The sequence below is a fragment of the Capsicum annuum genome, chromosome 1, assembly GCF_002878395.1.
Source record: "Capsicum annuum cultivar UCD-10X-F1 chromosome 1, UCD10Xv1.1, whole genome shotgun sequence".
Taxonomy (NCBI): domain Eukaryota; kingdom Viridiplantae; phylum Streptophyta; class Magnoliopsida; order Solanales; family Solanaceae; genus Capsicum; species Capsicum annuum.
In genome coordinates this window covers 39,666,602-39,684,975 of record NC_061111.1, presented here as the reverse complement: position 1 = coordinate 39,684,975, position 18,374 = coordinate 39,666,602, and the positions used below count along the sequence as shown (strand labels likewise).

Genomic DNA, 18,374 nt, shown 5'->3' with positions numbered 1-18,374 from the left:
TCAGGAAAACGGTCAATCTCGAATTTTATCTCTCTATCGGGAGGTACCCCTGGGAGATCTTTCGAAAAAATATCTGAAAACTCATTAACAATATCGACTGACTGAATAGTTAGAGCCTCGGACTTGGTGTATTTAACTCTAACTAAGTGATAGATGCAACCCTTGGATATTAGCTTTCTGGCTTTGAGATAGGAGATAAAATGACTATTAAGAGATACCGAACTCTCGGACCACTCAAAAGCTGGTTCATCAGGAAACTGAAACTTGACTACAAGGGTATAGTCTATAGATACATAACAAGAATGAAGCCAATCATACCCAGAATAAGGTCAAAATCCATCATGTCTAACTCTATCAAATCAGCAAGTATGACTCTATGAAGAACAGTAACAGGATAATCTTTATACACTTGTTTAGCAATAACTAACGCCCCTACGGGTGTGGAGACTAGGAAAGGCTTAGGAATCTTTTTGGGACTCATTTTGAAATTCACATCTACAAGTGGGGTCACATAAAAGAGACTTGACCTGGGGTCTAACAATACATAAACATCAAGACAAAAGATACGGAGCATACCAGTAACAACACCGGGAGAGTCCTCCAGCTCATGATGGGATGGTAAGGCATAGAATATGTTCTGGCACTGACTGCCAGCAATGCTAGATAAAGCGCCCTAAATAGGGGCGGGACAAGGTACAGGAGCTGGTGCACTAGTAGCCTGTACCTAAGGTTGGGCATCTCGATTCCCCTGTCTAGCATGAAGATAATATCTAAGTTTGTGGCCCTGCTTTCTACAACCAAAACAACCCCTCATATCTACGAATCACTCACTGAGATGATCCCTATCATACTTAGCACAAGAAGGATAATGGGGCCTATTACCAACACTGTTCTGCGACCTAGACATAAAAGATCTACCCCCTTGCTCCTGCCTGCTTCTAGGCGCGGGAGCACTAACTGATAAAGGCGCTGGCATAGATGGACGCCTCTGAAATTGAGGGTGGTTCCCTCCATGGAACCTTGGTTAGATAAACTCATGCTGCTCAGATCTATCCCTTTTGTTACCCCTCACTCTATCTCTTTCTCTATTCTTATCCGCCTCTATCTACTGGGCATACATCATCAACCATCCAGATCTATATCCCTATGCAGCATCGCAGTCCTATACTCCTTCAGTACAAACCAAAAACACCGATCACGAACTTGCTCATACTAGACCGGGTGTCAGAAATCAAATCAGGATTACACTTGGCCAACTAGTTAAACTTCAAGTAGTACTCCTTAACAGTCATGGAGCCCTGCCTCAAGTTCATAAACTCCTCAATCTTTGCTTCCCTCATCTCAAGCGGAAAGAACTTGTCCAAGAATGCATCTTGGAATACCTACCAAGTTGTAGGAGCATCATACTCACCTCTACCCTTCCTCCACGATACAACCTAGTCATAAGGTATGTCCTTCAACTTGTAAGACGCCAACTCAACACTTTCTTCCTCAGAAACATACATCACCTACATGATCTTTCTTACCTCCTTAAGGTACAACTATGGGTCCTTATCTTCGTTATACCCATAAAACTCTAGCGGATTCATCCGCTTAAAATCATGAATCCTAGACACAGCTAGATCCCTCCCTACTGATTAGTAACTACGACCTGGTTATTGGCCCAAACATTAGTGGTGACTGCTTCGGCTAACACCTGAAAGGCCGTCCGAAACTCGACATGAGATAGTCTCATTCAAAGGATCAATAGGTAGGGGTTGCTCATCATCGTTCCTGAGGGCATTCGCTCTTCGGAAAGGCATTTTTTGAAATAAAAGAGCACAAATTATTAGATAAGAGGGACAACTATAAGCACGATCAAATCCGAAAGAAAGAAACAACTTTTCCTAAAATGTATTGTAGCCTCTTGCTCATAGATGTAGTGCATTACACACCAATGGTCAAGACTCTACTCAATGCGGCTTGTCAGACTCCCTAGGACTCCTTAAAAATCTTAGGTTCTGATACCAAGTTTGTAACGACCCAAAATCGCCTCCCGGGATATCACACGGTGCTTAAGGCTACAAGTAGCCTCAAGCTAATCCTTTGATCCTATTTCTACTAATAACACTCATTTCAAGATGAAATAATTCTAACACTAGCATAGTCATATCATATAAAAGGAAATACAGAGGAAATGATTGGTCCAAACGATCAAGCAATACTGGAAAACTCAACACAAATACAATCTGATAACTATTCTAACAAAGCCTCTACTAATTCATGAACTAGAGAGCCATTGGGATAGGTCCCCAACTGACTCGAAATGAACTGGAAATAACAACATAGTCTCTCAAAATATGGAGATGTCTAAATATAGGTCCTCAAACCATGAGGATTCACCACTATAGGAATGTAGATAGAGGTACTCGAAAATTACTGACAAGGTTAGAACTGAGCACCTGAACCTATATTATAAGATAATGTAGCACATAGACTTATATATGGATCAGCACTTGAGAATGTACTGAGTATGTGGGGGTGTATGTATTTATATAAAACAACATCAATACTTTTTAATGAAATCATGCATGAATAAGTAATGACTCACATGGCTCGAATAAGTATAAAATGTAAAGCTCATGAATCATTTAGAATGGAGCATATAACATAAATCTCGAGAGTCATCATAGTTTAACTTTGAAATCGGTAATCTTCTCTTATTCTCATTACCCATAGGGTAAAGAAAAATTTAAATAATACTTTTAACTTATTCATATGTCTCATGGAGAGTAAAACTTCTTTAATGCTCAAGAATTCATAACTCCTTCGAACTCAAGTACTTGGAATTCGGAATCATATAACTTTGAAACATACTTGAAGGCATTTCATTCAGTTTAGTTCTAATATCTCATTTCAAGCTTTAAGAAAAAATACTTATATCAAGGGAAATTACTTTAGTTTTAAAGGAAAATATCTTATCTCAAAGCTTTAGTTTTAAGGGAGATTCTCTTAACCGACATAAACCATGCGAGTTACATGGCGTTCAACATTTTGTCCTCCTAAGGAAGAGACCCCACGTTGGGGTGGAGCGTCATACTCTTTACCAAGGAGTATAAACTTAATTTAGTGATCACTTATCTCGACCTCAGGGCCAATATCTTGGCCTTAGGCCCAACCTACGAGGGCATGTAGTTCTGGGGTAAGGAACTATGGTAACTTACCCAACTAGGTGCTAAATACTACTCCCTTTAGTTTATCTCGCTCATCTCATGAAAATACACTTTAGAATAATCTCATGATTCAATAAGAACCCAATAATCAAATCTGTAATCTCATGTAGTAGAGTGGATTTCAAAACTCAATGACTATTAGGTCAAAACATTTCTCAATAATCTCAGAATACTCAAATCATGGGTTCTTATAGCACAATAGTTCATAAAATCTCAAGTCTCAAGTAGGAATTAATAACCCATAATTCAATCTCATGTTAGAACTCATCAAAAGCATAATAGATAGCATAAAGATTTATAACTCATGTAAAAATCTGAAAATTTCAGCAATTTATCTCAAAATCTCAATATACTCATTCATATACTTCAATGTTTCAAACATTTAATTTATTAACTTCTCAAGGATTAAAATGATGGGGTATAGACCTGGCTGCAATTTCTCAAGAAAACATGTGAAAATCATGCCATTAGACTCTCAATTCATGGGAAGCATCAAAATATTATAATTGATAATAATAGGTGAAAAACCTCAATTTAATTTCATGTAAAATATCATAAATTGAAGAGAATTGTAGTTTAAATAAGCCTTTGGGCACAAGGGTGAAAGGATTTTCCTTGTTCAAAACCCCACATACCTTGAATTAGAAGCTTTGGATGAACTCTTGCTTTTGAAACTCTATCCATACTCTTGAATGAGGGTTGTTGAATCCCTTGACTTGGGAACCTTGAATCTTTATTCAATTTAGAAAATCTATGGTGGATTCTTGAGATTCTTGGAAGAGGTTTTGGATACTTAGGGTTCTTGTTGAGATAAAACTTGAGAAAAACTTCATAGAATGCTTGTAATTGACTTCAATTTGGTGTTTTCATGGTTTAAGAGGCTTGGAAAAAGTCCAAAGGGCCCCTTTTTACTTCTGTACGAAGCTGAAAAATTAAACTGGGAATCCGATTTTATAGGTCACCACGACGCGCCACTATCATGGTGGCTTACTGGAAATTGACAAATAGAAATCTGGGAGTCTTCGTGACGTGGAGCCATCGCGTTGTCCCACTGGTTTGGACCTGGAACTTCAGTGCGATGCATCACCATCGTGCTAAACCACTGGAAATTAACTATTGAGAAATTGGGGTCCTCCGCAACGCGCCACTATCGCGGAGTTCCACTGAAATTTGACAATTGTCAAATAGATCCTCTCTGCAAAGTGCCAAGCACTAAAATGATGCTGTTTTACGACTAGGACTTAAATTAGCCATAACTTCTTACCCGGGAATCAAATTTAGGCGAATCTTATATCGACGGAAAGCTTATCAAATTTCCCATCTGATAAAAAGTTGAAATTTGGGAAATTTTATATAGTTAACACGATTCTCGCTTAGGAAGTTATTTCTCAATCTTTTAAGGCTGGAATTACACCTCACTTGACATGCCCTAAGGGTCATTCTACGAGAGAATTTTGTGGGGTCTTACAAGGGGGGTGAATTGAAAATTTTCTTCTATGAGTCAATTATTGACCCTTCAAAGCCAACTCACCTGTTGATCAAAACACTTTACAAACAAATTAAATTCATAACAGTTAAGCAAGAAAGTAACAACACAAAGATTTATCATGGTTCAGTATAACAACGTAGTACCTACGTCCAGTCCCCTTGCGTTTCAAAGTTTTCTTTGATCGTTGAAAGTTTGACTCGTGTACAATGATAGGAAACAAGTTCTGAAGACTTATTTTTCTCTTCAGATCTTGTGACACAGCTTCAATTGATGTTACAAAGTTAACTCGATCCTACTCTTTATACAACAATTGTAAACTAAAGTTACTGATGGTGCCCAAGCGCATACGCAAGTGTACGTGGTCTACCAAGTAATATAGTGGCCTTTAAAACAAAGTCGAATATCGATCCCACATAGACTTGATTTAACAATGATTTAATTCTAGTTTAACTTTAAAGATTAATTTAGTGCAAAAGTAACCAAAAAGAAAGTGTAATTTTGTAAATTAAAAATAAAGTAAATAATGTGAAGATTAAATTCTTGGAACAATCAATGGAGAAAAGCCCAGGGTTAAAGCATTCCGAACAATCATACTATGTTATTGAATCTCATCCGCTAATTTGCTTATCTTGGTTGTTGATTCATAAGGTTAAGTGCATGATCAAGGTTTCCCAACCTAATCTTTTACCTAACTTGGATATTACAACTACATCGTTGAGCGGGGATGTAATAATCCAATTAAGTTAATTAAAGCTATTATCCTACGTATGAATCCAGTAAGGCATCTAAGTATATTACTGTCCTAGACACTAAGTTTAATTCTTTATTTTATAAGAGAACAAAAACCCAAACTTTGTTTATTCCCATGTTCTATCTCCCTATTTCCTCTCTCGAGATCAAAAGATCGACAATATATGTATTCTATGGGTGATCAATCCATAAAATAATTAAAATAAGAATAAATAAACAACCAAATATGATAAGCAAAATTAACAAATTTAATCCAAAACAATAATACTTATGTTCCTGACTTTAACACCGGAGAGGGCGATTTTAGCCACTAATATTCATAATCACGATCCAAATATTTGGATACATGATATGAAAAATTCAAACTAAATAAAAATAATTAAAACCTCCGCTTTTCATCAAAATAATGTCCAGTTGTTTCCCCAAAAATATCCGAAGCTGTCCAATCATATATGGTTTCAAAGTTGACCAGCTCTTCTCCCAGGTTGACCAAAAATTGTACATTGATGTCCAGGTAATTTCTCCACTTCTTGTAAAAAAATTCCAAGTTGTATTTGAATTGTCCATCATCACAAATTGATGTCCAGCTGTACAATAATTAATAATTCCCAATTAATATAGGATTATGAAAAAGCGTGCATGGCTGTCCATGCAATATCCCCCAAGATTCCTTTTCTTCATTTTCGTGCCATGTGTTCAATTAACAATAGGACAAGTCCTATGTCGGCGAAAATTGAATTTCTGTGCTCAAACACATCGACACGATGTGTCAACTTCGCGTTGGTGTTCTGAAATTAACATTGAAAAATTCTTCCAAGGGTAAATTGTGTGACCATCGATACGACTTCTCGACTTCGCGTCGATTCGCTAAAATTTCCTTTTAAAATTTTGGTTAAGTGTTGAATATTCTATCATTTGTCTATAATTTTTGTAGTGTATTTTTTAATGAATTTTGAGACTTTTTATCATTAATATATCATCGTATTTAGTTCACAAAGCTTTCTACAATATCACACACCACAAATTAAAGATCAACACAACACAATATTCTCAACGACAAATCAAGACAAGAACTAAGATAAGGCATATTCGCAATGATCTTCCACTTATTATTCCTACTCTTGATATAATTAAATTAAACTTTGTACATTAAAAACAAGTTATTTCACTTATAATTACACTATTAAAATATTTGAAATAAATTAAACACGTTAGAATTCAACGAGATCAACTAGACACACACCTAGCTCAATCTAGTAAAACTAGTGTTCCGGGTCGAACTCTAAATTACTCAATTAAATACAAACTTATTTGAAAAATACTTTGGACATTGTAATCACATACTTGGATACTTAAATGCTTATTTATATCAATATGAACACGTAAAGCACACAAATTGCTCTCAAAATAAAGGGAAATAAGCTAGAATAATGATACCAAAGTGTATAAAATCACCTCAGATCAGTTACAGAGATTTGTAAGATTAAGAATGAAACACTTTGAATTTTATCCTTCAAGTTGCATAAGTAGTGTCTGCCTTCTGTCTTCTTCTTTTATAGTCTTCGACTGTGACTCTTCGTAAGGAAACCTAAGAGATTTCTTCTAAATTAAGGATTTAAATTGATTCCTTGATTGAAGAATATATTCGTATGATATGTCCATATGTGGCTTTGGATCACATCCATATTAGATATGTCCATGATCTATTTTTTTCTTGGTTTTGTAGAGATTGATTTCTTTCCAAATGTGCTTGTGATCGTTTCTTCCTGATTGAGGTGGTCTGCCTTAATTTTGAGATTGTGATCCTTCTTCTATTTCCATAAAATTTTATTGATCTGCTTGCGACATTTTTGAATTGTTTTTTGGTTCCATTTGACATGTCGTCCTCTTCTATATCTTCTAATATCTTGAGATAATTTGGAGCTGAGATTTTACTTTCATTTGTTCTTATTGTGATTAATTTTCCTTGGATACATGGATATCCTTCCATTCTTGATGTCCTTGTATTTCTGGGGCCGACTTTCATTATCTTTAGCAACCGCACAGATACACTTGTTAATTTGACATTATTAAAACATAAACTTAGGAGACTAACAAAGATAAGGTTTGGGGTGAATCGTACCTTGGACAGTGTTTGGTCCAAGGGGGAGGCCCAGGGTACGAGTGGTGGGTACCACTCGTACAAAAGGATACAGTTCATATAGGTCAGTCATACCCTATGATGGTAATTTAATGCAGCTTAATTGAGGGCAGTTTAAATATTTCCCCACTTAACTTAATAAAGCCCCACGACTTTTAACTCACTTGGAAGGTTATTTGGCCTATTATTCTATTCATTAACACTTAGAAAATACTTTCTAATGCTCTATAATGGTCTTGGACAAAGGAAGCTAGGGTTTCATCTTAAGGATTAATTTGGGGCTTGTGTTGGTGATTGCTCTCCGTTATCTTCTCAATTATGACATGTACTCTTCCCTCATTGTTAATTCCGACTAAAGACATGGTTTTATACAATGTTTTCATGGTTTAATTATTGTATGGTTTTGGGTTTTCAAATATAATTTGGGGGGTTTTGGTTATAAATGTTTGGTTATGGTTTTCCTATATTTTAATTATGTTTTTATATGCATTAATAATGGTTTTGGATAATTGTTGAATAGGAATGGTTATTTGGTAATTGGCTTTGGTTTTTGAAATACTATGCCCCTAATATGTTTGATAAAATGCCTATGATAATGTTTACACTACATTGTTTGACTTTTAATAGAACTATTACGAAGTATGGTTTGGTAATAGACCCAAAATGGTTTAAATGGCTTGGTTTAATAAACATCCTTGTGGGGTACAATAGAATCCCCCAAGTAAATTTGATAATGGAACACTATGGGGTACAATGGAATCCCCCAAGCAAATATAATAGAACACTTGTGGAGTACATGGGACTCCCCCAAGTTAACTTGGTAAATGGGTACAAGGGAATCCCTTTACCTTAAAAGGTTTGGCTAAGGACAATACTTATAAGTTATAGTCGGTATGACAGTACCAATATCTATAGCCTCGGTTAATAATAATGGTTTAGATTAGTTAGAAATGATTTTAATTGGGCAATAAAGGCGGGGTGTAATAGATAATCGTGAAGGTAGGAGTCTAATGGATAAATACGAGAAACTCATATTTATCGACATAAGGGGTAGGTCATGGCGACCTTATATGATACTATGAGGTACGTGAGAATACTCTAAGTACACTGTATATATGTATCATGACGAATAGAGGGTGCTTGGGAATCTCTTACTCATATAGTATCTCCGATTCCTGCTTCTACACGCACCGAGGCCCATTCAGGGGGTTACACTGGACCCAAATAGCCTGTGGGTGGTGAAGAAAGATTAAGCCACATATACCTAGGTTAATGGTTTCAAATGAATGCCAAACCTGATTGCCTTTCTCGGCATGGTTTTATATATATGTTTGTGAGTGTGTATGTGTATGTGTGTGTATAAATTGTATGCATATGGTTGGTTTACTTGATTTTACTGGATGGAATTATTTTATCCTTATATTGAATTCATGCTAATATTCACCTGTTAACCTATCTTTGGGCAGTTATATCCCCACGCGATGCAGGAACTAGCCATTCTACTCCTTCTGCTTAGCAATCAAAATTCGGGATGAACTTTTGGATTGAAGTGGTAAGCTTCCATCTTTTCGGAAGGCTCTATTTCATGGATGTATTAATACTTTGGTTTATTTATGGATATTGGTTTTGGCTATCATTGGGGATGCTAAGTGCGGTCAGGAGCCCGTGCGTCTGAACCTATGATATAAGACATTATAGCACAAAAGAAAGATATGCGTCAATACTTTGAAAGTACTGGTATGCTAAGTAAGGTAATACTGAATGTATGGGTTCATATGCATAAACAATAACTGGTTGAGTAACATGAATATAATTGAATGAGAGTACATGTATAACTGAAACTGATAAAACACTAATTATGCAATACTGTGCACATTTTTACATACTATGCCTGAGATCATAGACATATTGGATACTGAGTTCTGATAACTGAATAACTAATGTCTGAGTTTACTGATAACTATATTAATAATAGGTGGGTGACGATTTCTGATAGTCCTGATTCTGCAGAACTAAACTGAGTTATATACTAAGCGGGGTGATTGTGTCTGATAGTCCTGATTCTGTAGAACTGAACTGAGTTCTATACTAAGATTGAAACTGAAACTGTGGGAGATAATCATCTAACCAACATGCCCCTCTTTGAATTGATTAGGGTCTAACCCTTAAACCTAGCTGGAAGGGTGTCAGTACCGTGCCAACGGTAAAGACAAGTTGAAGAGTCACCCTCATCTTGCAGGTGCTCTGAACTAGTGTGGTGGTACCCTCAACTAACAGGTAGAACACCTCACTAACCCTCAACAAGAAGGTTGATGTCTCAACCTACGCTGTCTGCGTGGTTCTGGAATGTAAGGAATGCTTTGAAAAATCACACCCTCTACTAGCAAGTGAGTCCCTATCATTGGGTTCACTCGATGTTAATCCTACTCCTAACTGAATAAACACTAAACTGATTTTTAAACTATACTAGGATGGATTGAACTATTACTGATCATGTTAACTGACTGAACTGGACTGAGTTTACTGTGTTCCACTGACTGAAGGAACACTACTGAATTCTGAACTGAGACTGTGACTGACTATCGAGTACTATGATTCGTGGCGCTACTGAGACTGTTTTATAACTACTGTAACTCTAAGTAAGCAGCTAGATTTTCTGGTATTGAATACCCTTAGGACTCGATAGCATAAAAAGTAAAGCATAGCATAAACTTGAAAAGCATAACAATGTTCACTTGCTCACAACTCGTTTATAGAGGCATTCTATCAAACACTTGAAAGATATTAGCTTGCACATATGCTAGCATGGAATGAGTTTCACATTTAATTCACATGAGCAATTTATCAAGAACTTGGGGAACATAATATATGCACATGACACTAAACAACATGTAGGCATCATAATTTTAATTCCCAATTCAAAAAAACAAATGCTTTTAACATGAATTCACGTGATACTACACACATGATAAATAATTTCACATGAAGCTTTAAATAAACCATGGATTAGATCACAATTAACATCATAATCATGAATACACTCAAATCCCATAGAAAATTCATGAAATCAATTAACTTGTAGTTTAAAAGAATTTCTTGAACTCCAAAGGTGGAAGGAAACCCTTAGATGAACAATTCACATACCTGTATGCTTGAATTCCCGAAGACTGATGGTTTGTTATTGAATATTTTCTATTGAAATTAAAATCCCTAGGGTTTGTTCTTGAGTAGCTTCGAGAAAATTTGAAAGAAACTAAGCAATTTACCCTCTAGGGTCATTTGATTTTATGTTTTGGGGCTGAAAATGAGTGGGATAGTGACCCAAACGCCCCTTTGGATACGAATTTTTAATGACTAAAAATGTGTCCAGTGATGCGCAAACCGATGCTCCATGTCGATAGCATCAACGCGATGACCAACGCACCACATCAAGTTTGAGTTGGTTCACATGAATTGAACTGAAATCTAGGGGGAAAATTAACTATCAACGCGATAGGCAACATGACATGTCGATTTCACATCGACTCACTAGAATTTGGCTCTAGGAGCTGAGAAAAATATTTATCGACGCGATAGGCGATGCAGCACGCCAAGATCGCATCGAGCCACTATTTTGGATTTCCAAACGTGCCTTAAACAATGTTCAAAAAAATTTGAAACTCACCCGAAGTGACCTGCTGACATTCCTGATCATGAATAAACCTAAAAAATTGATACTTTAAGGTCATAAGGGTCATGAAACAGGATCTCTAGCTTACGAAGGATAAAATACTCCTAAGTATAAATACTTCGCTGAAATTTTCTAAGTCCGGGACCTCTTTGCAAGCTTTAACGGACAGAGTTAAGCTTAGAATTTTATAGGGTCTTACAATATCTTTCTCTTTGGAACATTCATCCTCGAATGAGACTGACTAAGCTGAGAATACTGATAGACTGAATTTATATATACTGAAGAATAATTACACGACTAAAAGTATTGATATACTGAGTTATCATACTGACATGCATAATTGAAGCATGACTGAGATCAGAAAACATGACACATGACTGAGCTATTTCATGAAGGTATGCATAATATGAAAATGTTGTGCAACTAAACTGATACAGAGTTGTAAAGGTAATCTGAGCATGGAACTAAATGAATTTAAGGAAAACTGTTACCTTGAGCTAAATTTGAGTGTACAGAGAAGGGGTGAAGATACTTGGTCCGCATATATGCTTCTACTTCCCAAGTAGCCCCCTCAACGGACTGATTCCACCAAAGAAATTTAACTAGAGGAACCTCCTTGTTCCTCAGTCTATGAATCCTGATGATCGAGGGTGTCTACTAGGATCTCTTCATAAGAGAGACTATTCTAAACAACTATACTCCTTGTAGGGACAATAACTGTTGGGTCACCTATGCACTTCTTAAGTAAGGAGACATGAAACACTGGATGTACTGAAGCTAAATCTAAAGGTAACTCAAGCTCATAAGCTACCTTTTCAAAAAGACTAAGAATTCGGTAAGAACCGACATACCGGGGACTGAGCTTTCCTTTCTTGCCAAACTCTTTACCCCATTCATGGGAAAGATTTTCAAGAATATAAAATTACTGATCTCAACTCAAGATCCTTTACTGAACATGAATGAATGGGAATATGAGAACATAATTTAGCCTAAAATGTGATACATAAACTGAATATCCTAAACTGAATTGAGCCCTTGAATACATGGCCTGCGACTGATACTAGAAATTAAGGGTCCACTTATGAGTACCCACTACTACAAACTAGATTTGTTACATGAAGAGAAATGGAAGGTTTGGATCATGGAATCTCGGGGGATTATAGTGTATAACCCCCTTGGGACATTATGTCCCTTAAAAGATTCTGACTTAGCTGAGCTACTGAGGAGAGACTGGGATACTGCACAGGGTACCTATGAATTGAATTGTGACTGAATATCTAGGATCTGAAACTGAGGCATGATACATGAACTGAGTTGAAATTGTAACTACAAAAATGCTCCATTCTGGAATGGTCATATTCATAAGACTTCGGATAGGATGACTGGGTGGAAAGATGGGAAACCATACGAGCTTTTCCGCCTAACTACTAAACTGAATTGCTGGCTTTATAAATTAAATCATATAGAAAACTTACTCAACTGGAGCATTTATTGACACTCTTTCTATAAAATTCTACTGACTTTAGGGAGCAAGGAAATCTTGGCATGGGCTGAATAAAACATTTGAATAAGAAATCACATCCTGACTAAAATTCTATAGTATGAGGTGAGGCCTAAGAAACATCATATAAGATAGAGTGTTTAAGCCCTATGCACTGCATCTACAAATTTTCAAGCTTAGACATATTCCTTGACTACCCGCTCAACTATATTCTCCACCTTAGTATGACATTTTACCTGAGACTACTAAAAATATTCACATGGGTGCTGAGCACAAATGGCTAAACACACTAACTTATCTGATTAACTAAATGGTTGATAGCTGAATACTGGTCATGCAATATTGAACTGTACATAGTCTGGACTAAAACTATAGAGTATTATGCCTATGTGGTAAAGTTTAACTAAGTCACATGAGATAACTGAGCATGAATTCGTGAAAACTATATTATTTGAGAATTCAAGACCAAGCGTATAACATTATTCTAAAATAGTTTATAAACTGAGGTACTGATACGGATAACTGAATAACTGATAACTGTACTCTATGGTCAAGCAAACCTGAAATGGAACGGAGTTGCTGATCTAATTATTGGACTAAGGCTGTGACTGATAGTAAGACTGTAATTAAGACGGTAACTAAGATTGTAACTAAGACTTTAACTAAGACTTGTACTGGAACTGACTACTGGATTCTAATAACTACGTGATGGAGACTGACATAAATTGAGGATATGAATATACAATCATACTCTGCATTTTCTCAACTTCTCATCTCATGAAAAAAATTCTTATTTCCCTCCCTCAAACAACTAAATACAACCTCTTGCTATCCATTTACTTATCACACTAACCTGGTATTTAGGCCTATTCTCATAACTACAGCCTCGTGTAAAACAAGCATGCAAAAGTCTTTCCTTATCATGAAATATTTACTCTATCCCATGTAAGCAATCGCTCATCACTACATTATTTTATAAGGAGAGTTTACTAAAGGGTTAAAACATGAGGACTTGAAGCATGAATAAATACTATGCCGAACTTGACACTTAACTGAGGCCTGAGGAATAGAATATCAACACCATGGATTTATCAAGAGATCTAAACTGAGGAATACATAACATAATCTAAATTTAGCCGATCGTTGGGAGTATAGCATGAGTCATGGGAACTGGGCATACTGTAAAGCATGACATGAGTACATAAGTCATGAGCTCCATGACCTGAGTCTGGAGTTTCTATATTCATGAAACATGATTCGTAATACTGAGTGAACTAAAACTCCTTACACTAGAAACTATAAGCGTACATGATTTTCACTAACTTATACAAATATGAGCTATTATCATAGAGATGACATATAAGACATGAATTGATAAGATGCCATGATAACTAATGGGTTTTGAGAGTCTGATGTACGATTCTAAGATGATTTATGGGTTCATCCTCATTACGGGAATAGACAAGAGTATCATCTATGAAGACTATGATGAACATGTCCAAATACTACTTTAACACGCAGTTCATCAAGTCCATGAAGGCTGCTGGAGCATTGGTAAGACATAATGACATGACTAGGAATTTGAAGTGACCATACCAAATTTTGAAAGCTATTTTTGAAATGTCACATTCTCTGACTCTAAGCTAGTGATAGCCTGATCTGAGGTCTATTTTAGAAAAGTAACCAGCACCCTGAAGTTGGTCAAATAAGTCATCAATTCTAGGGAGTGGATACTTGTTCTTGACCATGACTTTATTTAGCTGACGGTAGTCTATACACATTCTAAGAGAACCATCTTTCTTACGCACGAATAGAACTAGTCCACCCAAGGGGATATGCTGGGTCTAATGAATCCCTTACCTAGGAGATCCTTCAACTGTTCTTTTAACTCTTTGAGTTCTGCTGGGGCTATTCTATATGTTAAAATAGAGATTGACTAAGTATCTAGAAGAAGGTCTATTCCAAAGTAAATTTCCTACTCGAGAGAGACTCTTGGAACATCTTCGGGAAACAAATTTGGGAATTAACATGCTACTGATACTAACTCCAGATTAGGTGTCTCTAAACTAGAGTCTTAAACCCGAACGAGATGATAGACACATCCCTTAGATATCATTTTTCTCGCCCTAAGGTAAGAAACAAGCTGACCCCTAAGAATTGAAGTACTACCTCTCCACTCAAGGATAGGTTCATTCAGAAACTGAAAGTGGACAACTCTGTTTTTGCAGTCAACTAAAGCATAGAATGAATGAAGCCAATCCATGCCGAGAATGACATCAGATTCTGTTATCTCTAATATTACTAAGTCTGTTGAAGTGACTTTCTGAGATACCATAATCGGACAGTCCTTGTATACCCATTGGGCTATGATAGATTTACCCACTAGGGTAGAAACTGAGAAGGGCTCTTCTAGGATTTTGACACTGACTCCAAGTTAACAGCTATATAATGAGTTACAAAGGAGAAAGAAGCTCCTGGATCTAGCAAAGCATAAATATACAAATGATAAACTTGTAACGTACCAGTGACCACATTAGGAGAACTTTCCTAATCCTGTGGGTCCTATGGGGACTGAAGTGCATAAAGCCTATTTTGGGCGTTGCCCACTAGTGGCACTGGAAGTGGCACCCTACTGATTCAGGCAATCGGACTAAGCTGAAGGACGAATATGTTGACTCCGCAAACCTAACTAAGGATAATCTATGATTTTATAGCCTGGATTGCTACATCTAAAACACAACCCACTACCAACCCTACATACGCCCTGATGGTTTTATTTTCATATTTTTGGCAAGGAGGATTTGTTCGTTCACTCTTTGGCCTTGGCGTTCTAGCCCTCTTATTCTTTCTCCCTCTTTTTGTACATCTCTTCTCCTCACTCTATGGAGCTTGAGTCATAAGTCTAGATAGGATTGTAGCCAATTGGTTGTTCTAGGCTACTACTGAATAAGCCAAGGCAGTGAAAGCAGTCCTGAGTTTAAAGTGAGACACATGCTCATTTAGGGGATCTGCCTGACGGGCAAAGGAGTTGGTTGGTTTCTAGTTCTCCTTTCATTAGTCTTTTTGGGAGACATATTCTATAAACGAAGGGAAAAAAGGGATTATACTGAGAGTTTAACTTGAGCTCATTCTCACTTGCACGACATGAATACTGAAAGAAAGAAAACTTTTCCCAAAATGCCTCATAGCCTCTTGTCCATAAGTGTAGCATGCTACACACCCATGCATAAGACTTTACTAGATGTGGCTTTCAGATTCCCTAAGACTCTGTTGAACCCTACGCTCTGATACAAAGTTTGTAATGCCTTGAATCTGGACCCTGGATGCTACACGATGCTTACAACCTCAAAGGACCACAGTTAACCCATGACTAATATCTTCTATGAGAGCTGAATAACCATATAGTAATAATAATAATAATAATAATAATACTGAGATAAATACAGAAATTAGGCTGAAATTGCCATAAGGTTCACAACTAAAAATAAATACTGAATACTCATAAATGAATACTAAAAACTGAATATCAATCTAAAATACTCTAGTCTGAAAGCCTCTACTATCTGATTATGGAATTGACAGGACAATCTCCCAACTAACTCCAACTACTAAACTATTGATAAACTAATAACTAAAATAAAAGTATGCCCTTGATAGATGAGCACTCACTACTAAATCTACTGCTGATAATCTGGGATGCTAAGTGCGGTCAGGAGCCCATGCATTTGAACCTATGATATAAGACATCATAGCGCAAAAGAAAGGTATGTGTCAGTACTTTGAATGTACTGGTATGCTAAGTGAGGTAAGGCTGAATGCATGGGTTCATATGCATAAATAATAACTGGTTGAGTAATATGAATATAATTGAATGAGAGTACATGTCTAACTGAAACTAATGAAACACTAATTATGCAATGCTATGCACATTTCTACATATACTGTGTCTTAGATCATAGTCACATAGGATACTGAGTTCTGATAACTGAATAACTGAATCTGAGTTTACTAATAACTATATTACTGATATCTGGGTGACTGTTTCTGACAGTCCTGATTCTGTAGAATTGAACTAAGTTCTATACTGACCTGGGTGACTATGTCTGACAGTATTGATTCTGTTGAACTAAACTGAGTTCTATACTGAGACTAAAGCTAAAACTGTGTGAGATAATCATCTAACTGACATGCCTCTCTCTGAACTAATTGAGGTCCAATAACCTCAGCTAAAAGGGTGTCAGTACCGTGCCAAGGGTAAAGATAAGTTGAAGAGTCACCCTCATCTGCCAGGTGCTCTGAACGAGAGAGTCAGTGCCCTCAACTGGTAGGTAGAACATCTCATCAACCCTTAATTGGTAGGTTGATGTCTCAACCTACGCTGGTTATGCAGTTCTGGAATACAAGGATTGCTTTTAAGGGTCACTCCTTCTACTGGCAGGTAAGTCCCCATCATTGGGTTCACTCGGTGATGAATCCTACTTTCAACTGAATAGACACTAAACTAATTTCTAAACTATACTAGGCTAGACTGAACTATTACTGATCGTGTTAACTGACTGAACTGGACTTAGTTTACTGAGTTTCATAGACTGAGGGAACACTACTGAGTTCTGAAGTGAATACTGAACTAAGGTTGTGATTGATTACTCAGTACTACTATTCGTGGAGCTACTGAGACTATTCTTTAACTACTGTAACTCTAGGTAAGCAACTAGATTTTTGGGTATTGAATACCCCCTAGGACTCGATAGCATAAAAAGTAAAGATTAGCATAAACTTGAAAATCATAACAATGTTCACTTCCTCACAACTCGTTCATAGAGGCATTCTATCAAACACTTGTAAGATATAAGCTTGCACATTTTCTACCATGGCATGAGTTTCACATTTAATTCACATGAGTAATTTACCAAGCATATGGAGAACATAGTCTACACATGACACTAAACAACATGTAGGCATCATAATTTCAAATCCCAATTAAAAAAAAAGGGCTTTGAACATGAATTCACGTGATACTACACACCTGATAAATAATTGCACATGAAGCTTGAATAAACTATGGATTAGATCACAATTAACATCATAATCATGAATAAACTTAAATCCCACATGAAATTCATGAAATCAATTAATTTGTAGTTTAAAAGAGTTTCTTGAACTACACCAGTAGAAGGAAACCCTTGGATGAACACTTCACATACCTGGATGCTTGAATTCATGAAGACTGAAGGTTTGTTCTTGAAGATTTTTTCTTTAAATTAAAATCTCTAGGGTTTGTTCTTGAGTAGATTTTAGAGAATTTGAAAGAAACTGAGCAATTTAGCCTCTAGGATCGTTTGATCTGATGTTTTGGGGCTGAAAATGGATGGGATAGTGACCCAAATATCCCTCTAGATGTTGGTTTTTAGTGACTAAAAACATTTCCAGTGATGCACAGACAGACGCACCGCATCGATGGTGATGACCAACACGTTGCGTCGAGTTCCCTTTGGTTCACTGGAATTACACTAAAAACTGGGGAAAAACATAAATGTCAACGCGATGCGTCGGGTTCACATCGACTCATTAGAATTTGGCACTAGGAGATGAGGAAAATATTTATCGATGAC

At 36.6% G+C, this 18,374-nt stretch overlaps 1 long non-coding RNA gene across 1 annotated transcript in view; it reads right to left on the bottom strand.

The window, feature by feature from the left end:
• Positions 1-5,678: 5,678 nt before the first annotated feature.
• LOC107854063 overlaps positions 5,679-18,374 on the bottom strand; it is a 42,344-nt gene continuing 29,648 nt past the window's right edge. The window contains exon 2 of the long non-coding RNA XR_007056955.1: positions 5,679-6,038. This is a non-coding gene — a long non-coding RNA (uncharacterized LOC107854063). The remainder of the gene's footprint in view (positions 6,039-18,374) is intronic.